The sequence below is a fragment of the Nyctereutes procyonoides genome, unplaced genomic scaffold, assembly GCF_905146905.1.
Source record: "Nyctereutes procyonoides isolate TBG_1078 unplaced genomic scaffold, NYPRO_anot_genome, whole genome shotgun sequence".
Taxonomy (NCBI): Eukaryota; Metazoa; Chordata; class Mammalia; order Carnivora; family Canidae; genus Nyctereutes; species Nyctereutes procyonoides.
The window spans coordinates 61,153,203-61,161,989 of NW_026575133.1; positions in this window are offsets into that span (position 1 = coordinate 61,153,203).

Here is an 8,787-nt window from a genome sequence, read left to right on the forward strand (position 1 = left end):
AGGCAGACACTCAACCACTGAGCCATCCAGGTGTCCCCTCATTTTATTTTTTTGTACATTAAAAGGGGCAAATTCTATCTACAGAAGACCCCATGTAATGAATCATAAAGTACGTTCTGCTTCAAAGAGAATCAGACTCCCAGCAATTCTCTCCTAAATTCCTTCCACTGAACTAAAGCCCTAAAATCCTCCAGGCTCCTTGGTAAACCAGTCCTCATCTCTCAGTGAGTCAAGCTCCTAAGAGAGAAATCTCAGAACCTTTTAGGTCAGGGAATGCCAGCATTTGCCAACATGTCTTTTGACTCATTAATTTTCTGATATTAAAAAAAGTCATATAGTGAACCAGTCAGTATATTCTTAAGCCCCTTATTCTCACTGGCACTTGGCCTTCTCCAGTTTTTCAAATATTTTACATCAGGTAACTTAAGACACAAAATAAAACATAACATTCAATGTGAAAGCTTTCTTGATGCCTGGATATCTTATATTTGAGTTTTGTTGAACTAATCAGCATTAAGTCACTTGGATACTGTGGGAAAATACAGTGAAAATTCCGTAAGGTGGTCACAATGTTTCTTCTTTGGGGGTTTTTGTTCAGTCATCCCCAAAGAAGGAACCCTCTTTGAATACTAGTATTAAAGGCAAAGACTAACCTCATAATTTGGTTGAAGACAGTGTTATAGAAAGACTCTTTTCCTTTTTTTCTGATAGAATTACTACCATGTTTTGGACTTTTAGTGAACATACTTGTCTCCACTCTAATGTACATCCATGTCCTATGGAATAACAAGTTATATTTTAATAGGATTATACTGTATGTAAAACATATCACGTGTTTAGAGATGAAATGTACAAGGAAGATATTTCCATTGCTTATTATTTCTTGCCACTGCATGTGTCCTATCTGACATGTATACACATAAAGGAAGCTGGGTTTATTTATCTAATATGGTGCTGTATTTATTACTTCAAGTTGCAAATGCTTGTATTTGGATTTCCAAACACATAATTTTTGACATAATTTATTAGTGAGGGAGCAATAAAGGGAAAGATTTTGCAGCTAATTCAACACCTATAAATTTCCCTGTTTGTGATATGAAAGAAATGGCATCGGCAGACCACAGGTCTGCTCATATTTCAAAAAACATTAATTGTAAACCTTTCTAAATTGCCCAATATTTAAAGTGCTCTTATTCCATAAAATATTTATGGGCTTATTGTTTATATTTTTATAAAAGATGGTACCTGAACCTGAATAGACTTTTTATGTGAAACTGTTGATTATTTTTTAAATAACTATATTTGAGAAGAAACCATATAAAGGTAGATGATTACAAACCAACAATTACAAACTGAAAAATAAATATTAAAAAGATATTGATAAACTTATTTCAAAATTTATGTCCAAACAAAACCTGAACATAAATATATATAGCATTGTTATTCATAATTGCAAAAACTGTAAGTAGCTAATATGTCCTTTAACAGTTAAAAAGGATAAACTGTGGCATATCTATATAATGGAATATTATTCAGTGATAAAAAGAGATAACCTATCAAACTATAAAAATATGAGAATGACATTTTTTTCTGGGTAGAAAAATATTTTTAATTTTTAAATTTTTATTATTTTTAATTGCCTGATTCCATTCTTTTTTTTAAAATTTAAATTCAATTTGCCAACAGACTCTTAACTACATATTGCTAAGTGAAAGAAGCCAGTCTATGAAGTCTATCTACTATATGGTTCCAATGATATAACAGTCTGGAAAAGGTAAAACTATAGAAATGGTAAAAAATGCCAGCAGGAGTTCCTGGCAGGGAGAAAGCTGAGTAGATGAGGCACAGGAGATTTTTTGGGGCAGTGAGACTATACTGTACTATAATGTAATAATGATGGATATATGATGCTATGCATATAGCTTCATAGACCTATTTGCACAAAGACTGAATCTGAATGCATGCAAATTAAAAAAAAATTAAGAGGTCGGGGTATTCCATGATGGAATGCAGAATGTGACAAAACAATCTAACTATATTTAAATCGTAAAAAAAATCCTCATTGAAGGGTATGGTGGAGGGAAATGTGCTGGCCTAAGTCACTTTGGAAGTAGAGTGAAACTGGAGATGAGATACTACACATAAGCACTGTACTCTAGTTGATAATTATTTATCACAGGATACAGGTTAACAATTCTGAAACTGCTATACATGTACACTAGAATTTAACAACTGAATAAATGGCAGATGGTGAAGGAAAGGCTTCTCACTGTTTTAGTGGGAGGCTATAGATAAGGAAGGGGAGGCTAGAACATTTCATGTAGTAATGGATTCAAGTTGGAGACATCAGTATAAACTCATGTTTAGCTTGATACAGATACAAATGGTTACATAGAAAAATACATACATATGTGTGGATAGATAGATAACTATATACATATGTATTTCTTTTTTTTAAGATTTATTTATTTATTAGGTATGATAGACACAGAGAGAGAGAGAGAGAGAGAGGCAGAGACACAGGAGGAGGGAGAAGCAGGCTCCATGCCGGGAGCCTGACGTGGGACTCGATCCCGGGACTCCAGGATCGCACCCTGGGCCAAAGGCAGGCGCCAAACCACCGAGCCACCCAGGGATCCCCCTACACATATATATTTCCTTGCTCTGTGAGCTGACACATGGGTACCACTGAGCCCATCTGGTAACTAGACCTTGGTTTCTAATACATTCTCCAATAAAAGTAACCGGGCCTCTTTGGAGAAATGGTTGATATGGGACTAGGACAGGAAATATACAATATGAGCCTGAAGCATCCTGTAGTAGCAGATTGTAAGTGTTGGGAGGAAAAAAAGAAAAATAACAAAACCCAAACACCTGATGAGGATATATATCAAAAGGACACAGGATATAACTGACAGAGGTATCAATGGCCAAAGCTGGAACAACTATAGCAACAAAAAACTTTTAAAAAGTAATATTGGGTTATAATCCAAAATATAAAATAAATATCCATGAGTTCATACTGATATAAATAAATAAATAAATAAATATCTCATGTACAGAAGAATTCCAAAAAAATTATTTAGATACTCTTTCCTCAAGGAGGTAGAACATAACTCTCTACTCCTCAAGTGTAGACTGCGCAGTGACTTCCTTCTAAAGAGTACAGTATGAGAGGGAGAGAAAAAGAATAACTTTACAGTGGAGAAAGCTGGCAAACACTACCTCAGCCAGGTGACCGAGGTTACTATTAACAGTGATAAGTTACATTCACAGTATGCACCCTTCATATGGTGTGATGATAATGATACTTTAACTGTGTGGTCTTCTTTACAAAAACATATAACCCAAGTTTAATCATACAATAATACTAGACAAATCTCAATTGAGGCACATTCTAAAACGCACATAATCAGTACTCCCCAAACTTGTCAAGATCAGGGGGACCTGGCTGGCTGTTGGCAGAGCATGCAACTTTTAATATCTGGGTTGTGAATTTGAGCCCAAGTTGGGTGTAGAGATTATTTGGGAAAACATACACACACACACCTTGTCAAGATCATCAAAAACAAGGAAAGTCACACCAAAAGAAGCCTAAGGAGACAAGACAAGTAATGTGGTGTCCTGGAGAGGATCCTAGAACAGGATTATCAGGTAAAAACTAAGAGAAAATGAAGAAAGTATGGATTTTAGTTAATAATAATGTTTCAATATTGACTAAGTGTAACAAATGCACCACACTATTAAATAATAGAAAATACAGGGTGTAGGGTATATGGGAAATTTCTGTACTGTTAGCATTCTCTATATCTAGAACTATTATAAAATTTAAAAGTTTATTAAAATGATACTGAGATTCATAAAAAAAAATGGAAGGGACAATAAAATCACCAGTTAAACCCTCTGCTTTATAAGGGAGAAAAGAGGATGCATAGTAGAACTTAATAGCCTGCTCTTTGGAGAAGACCTTGAATAAATAGTGGTGGCTAGCTGCTGAACTTTGCCCTCAGTGACACTAATATTAGTCATAGTACATAATAGACACTCAAATAATTACTGAATGGTGAATAATGTATAAAAATCTACCTTCTGGGATCCCTGAGTGGCTCAGTGGTTAAGCGTCTGCCTTCTGGCCCAGGGCGTGATCCTGGAGTCCCTGGATCAAGTCCCACATGGGGCTCCCTGCATGGAGCATGCTTCTCCCTCTGCCTGTGTCTCTGCCTCTCTCTCTCTCTCTCTTTGTGTCTCTCATAATAAATAAATAAAATATTTTTTTTAAAAATCTATCTTCTACCCAAGTATTTTGTACATTCAATTTATTTATTAACTCATTCATTCAACAAATATTTACTGAATGTCTGGTATTATAATTTTACTTCTACTACTATAATTACTTAGAAATTCTATCCAAAGAAATTACAGTTTGGCAATTTTCCATATCTGACTTTGTAGGAAACTCTATTTAGCTGACTCAAGATTATCAATGTCCAAAGAAGAATTGTTTTAAGGCAAGTATTAACAGAAAATAGATTGAGAAGACATGTTAAGAGAATGCTGGCTCTTAGGAGTCACAGAGATTATGTGTGGTTCATTCACAATCAAACTACATCAAATCTTTTAGAATAGTATTAGAATCTCTAATCTCTCATCCTACTCCTTTTGCTGCTTATTGGGGCAATAAATTAAGAGCACAGTTTTGTCTTGCTTTTCACTTTCAGCAGTGTGATCTTGGCCAAGTTACCTAATCTTTTTTGAGGTTCACTTTCCCCATCTGGAAAATTACCTCATAAAAGAATGTTGCTTAGATTCAATAAAAAAGTGTTTAGCACACTTGGCAATGACATTTGTACTACTAGTATCATTACTATTATTGTTAGCATTACCAACCAACCAAATGCTTGTACCTCTGAGATAACTGTTGGAAGTGTAGGGCAATAACTCTACAAAAGAACACAGGTTGGCACACTCAATCTTTTGATTTTTCTAGGTTTAATAAGGTGGTTGTTTCCAACAAACCACAGAATTATTGTTGGGATCTGGGCTATGATTCTATTTACTGTCAGTTCAGTGCCTCTTTTAGACTGCTAGGAAATGAAAGGGGTTATTTTCAAGTTCCTTTCCTTCTTGGCCTCTTTTCTTGCCCAAGTTTGTTTTCATGTTAACATTATCATTCATTCTAAATATTCCCTGGGCTCCCTAAAAGTGTATGGTTGTTCTTGATACACTTCTCTCCTGATGTTCATCTTTTGAACATTATTTCCATCATATTTAAAGATCACATCACTCAGGGTGCTCACAAGCTCTATTGTATAAATGCTGAGAAAAAGTTCAGCATTCCCAGAGGGTGCCTCCCTCTCCATGCCCAGGGAAAAGAGGTATTGAGTTTGCTTTCTGACTAAAAGTTTCTGAGCAAGAAGTCTCCCTCCCCAATCCCCATTATAGCCACAGCTGCCTGTGTGGGAATCCCAGCCATTCCCAGGGACATCAGCCTTTTGATATTGCATGCCCTTATGAATGCCTCTTAGAAGCAGCACTCTTCCTGTAGTTGTAGTGGCACCAGCTCAACAGCTTACACAACAGCTCCTTGGTACTTCTTCTGCCTCCTCAAGGGCCTCACTTGAGACTACTCAGTGGAGTCTGTTTTCATAAGTTTTACTTCAGTGGCAGAAAGCTAAGTTTGAGTAATAGAGGTTATCTTGTTCAGCCCAGTTGCAAAAACCATGCTAAGCACAAATGTTCCAACCTCAGAGGAGATTTTAAGGAAAACTTTAAATAGTTTTAATCAAAAACAATACTCTTTCATAGAGTTCAAAAATAATTAATTTAACAAAACAGGTTAATTGTTTCTTTTTAACTGACTTCAAAGAAATTTTAAAAGATAATTTTATCTGTGGCTCATTATTACTGCAACAAACTAAGAATTAGTTTTGTCATGGATAGTCACATAAAACAGGTCCTACTTCTCTCATAGGAGGAACGTGTGAAGCTTGAAACCAGCTGCTGCTTCTCCCCACACTGACAACCTTAGTGACTCCAGAAGGATTTAAGCCTGAGGGATATGAGAGAAAGAGGTCAATTATAGAACAGAGGAGTAGCAGATTCTAAATCACGGTTCATGCATGAGCTCCCAGGTAGAAATCAGAGGAAGAGCTTATGTGTGTTCATTTTCTTCATAAGCTTTAGCTATCTAATACCTAAAATTATTTTTATCTAAGACATCTCCTGAGACTTCAACTGATTAGAAGGATTTTGTTGTTGCTCTTGTTTATAAAATACTAATCAGTTCACTTTTCAAATTTAATAGCAACACTTTTAACACATTGCTTAAGTTCTATATCAAATATTTCTCTGCTCATGAATTGACTCTGTCACCAATTTGTGGGAATTTTCAATTTGTAACAAACTGGATTGGACATAAGGGTGATACCTATATAAATCACACACACATACACACATATAGTATCACATGAAAATATAGCAGAACATGTTTTCTAGAAATCCAGAAAATATATTTAAATGTTCTTACCTACCACACAAAAGAGGTTTACAGAGACCACAGGAGGCCCCAGAGACTGTCCCAAAGAGAGAGATGGTCTCCAGCGCAACATAAACCAGGGTTTGACGAGATCTGAGTAACTAACTGGCCATCAGGAGAGAAAACAAAAACAAACAAGATGCCTTAAGTCTCCATATATAAGGAAACAAATAGTGGTTTCACATTTGAGCCCCAAATTGAAAGTCACAAGGGTAGCCTTTCCAATTGCAGGCCATGGTTTGCAATTCTACTGGTTTTTAAATGGGCAAATCTATGGAAAGGATGTCAGGATAAATAACAGCAGAAGTTTTTTAAATTTAACAACGCTCAGTAATTCTCCCTATAAATGGTGGGAAGTCTAGATAGTAATAAGTAAATGTTTGAGATACAACAAAGGGAGTGGGAAGCCAAGGTCAAAATGTGCCTTTTAAAAGAAATCTTTCATAGTGGCTAGGAACATGATCCAGAGGCATTAGATAGTTACTTTGCTATCTGGAGCTCCTGTGCACTACTTGAAGCAGGCATGCAAGAAATATGGTGGCAGGCATATTAGGATATTAATAATGTTGAATATAAAAATGAATCAACAATTCTGACCAGCTATGGAATAAATGAAAGGAAATAAAATGAGCAGCACAATAAATGAAGTAAAAAAGAATTAGAAACACAGGGAAATAACAGTAAAAGAAAGAGGAAAAGAGAATCTATCTACAGGAAAATCAATTTGTGTTGGCACCATACTTCTGGTCTAGAATGATTGACATGGGGGTAAACAAAATAGATAGCTCTTAAGATGGAGTGAAGGCTTAATAGTTTCCATTTTCCTCTTCAAATTCACATATTTCTACACTGTTAAGTCATACACATAAATTAACCCTATCTGTGGCATAGGCCTTTTTTAGTAAGTATCAAAGGAAAGTAACTTATAAATATGCAAAGAAAATGTGCAGTCAATTGCCCATATGCCTCTCATCTCTTTTCTTGAATTCCATGCCATTTGCTCCAGCTTCAATAAAATGGAAACTAGAGATCTGATCTCTCTTGCTTCTGGTCTCGCTGGTCTTCCCTTTGCTCTACATACTTCCATATCAGGGTGTGCATGTATGGCTTCCCTAAGACAGCTGTCACCAAAGACCTTCCTCTCACCTCCATTCTTCTTGAAATGCTCTTTCTTTGACCTCCATGATATTTCCACTACTTCTTGTTCTCTAGTCATCCCTTAAATGCCAGTGGTCCCTAAGATTCTGATTCTAAAGAGTCCTATTCTCTACTTACTCTATAATCCATTCTGAGAAGCACAATGGTAAGGAGCATGGACACTAGAAGCACACCACAAGGGTCTTGCCACTTTCTAGATGTGTGTGAGTTTTGTGACAGGTTACTTAACATCTCTGATGTCTCATTTATAAGATGGGACTAATAATAGCATCTACTTTATAGGCTCATAAAGAAGAGTAAATGAGTTCAGACATGCAAAGTGCTTGGCACACTTGGTAACTTTTAAGGGGTAAAGTCACGGCTTCAACTATCATTTAGTTGCATAACTTGATAAGTTATTTAGTTGATATTTAGCTGATTAATTGATAAACACTAATTCTCTAGAGCATACTTTTTTTCTTCACTCCAAGTCCATTTAACCAACTGTGTACTAACCATTTCTGACTGCATCTATGGCTCCTTAAATTCAACATTCATAAACAAACTCATTTCTTGAAGTATCAGAAAGAGAGATTAAGAAAACAATACCATTTACAACTATACCAAACATAATACAGAAAACAAATTCATTCACAAAACCATTCACAAAAACCATACACGAAAACAAATTCAAAATGGATTAAAGACCTAAATGTGAGACTTGAAACCATAAAAATCCTAGAAGAGAGCACAGACAGTAATTTCTCTGACATTGGCCATTGCAACATTTTTCTAGGTATGTCTATTGAGGCAAGGGAAATAAATGCAAAAATAAACTATTGGGACTACAACAAAATAAAAAGCCTCTGCACAGTGAAGGAAATAACCAACAAAACTAAAAGGCAACCTACTGAGTGGGAGAAGATATTTGTAAATGACATATCCAATAAAGGGTCAGTATTCAAAATATATAAAGAACACTTACAACTCAGCACCCAAAAACCAAATAATCCAATTTAAAAATGGGCGGAAGACATGAACACAAGTTTCTTGAAGAAGACATCTAGATGGCCAACAGACACATGAAAAGATGCTCAACATCACTCATTATCAGG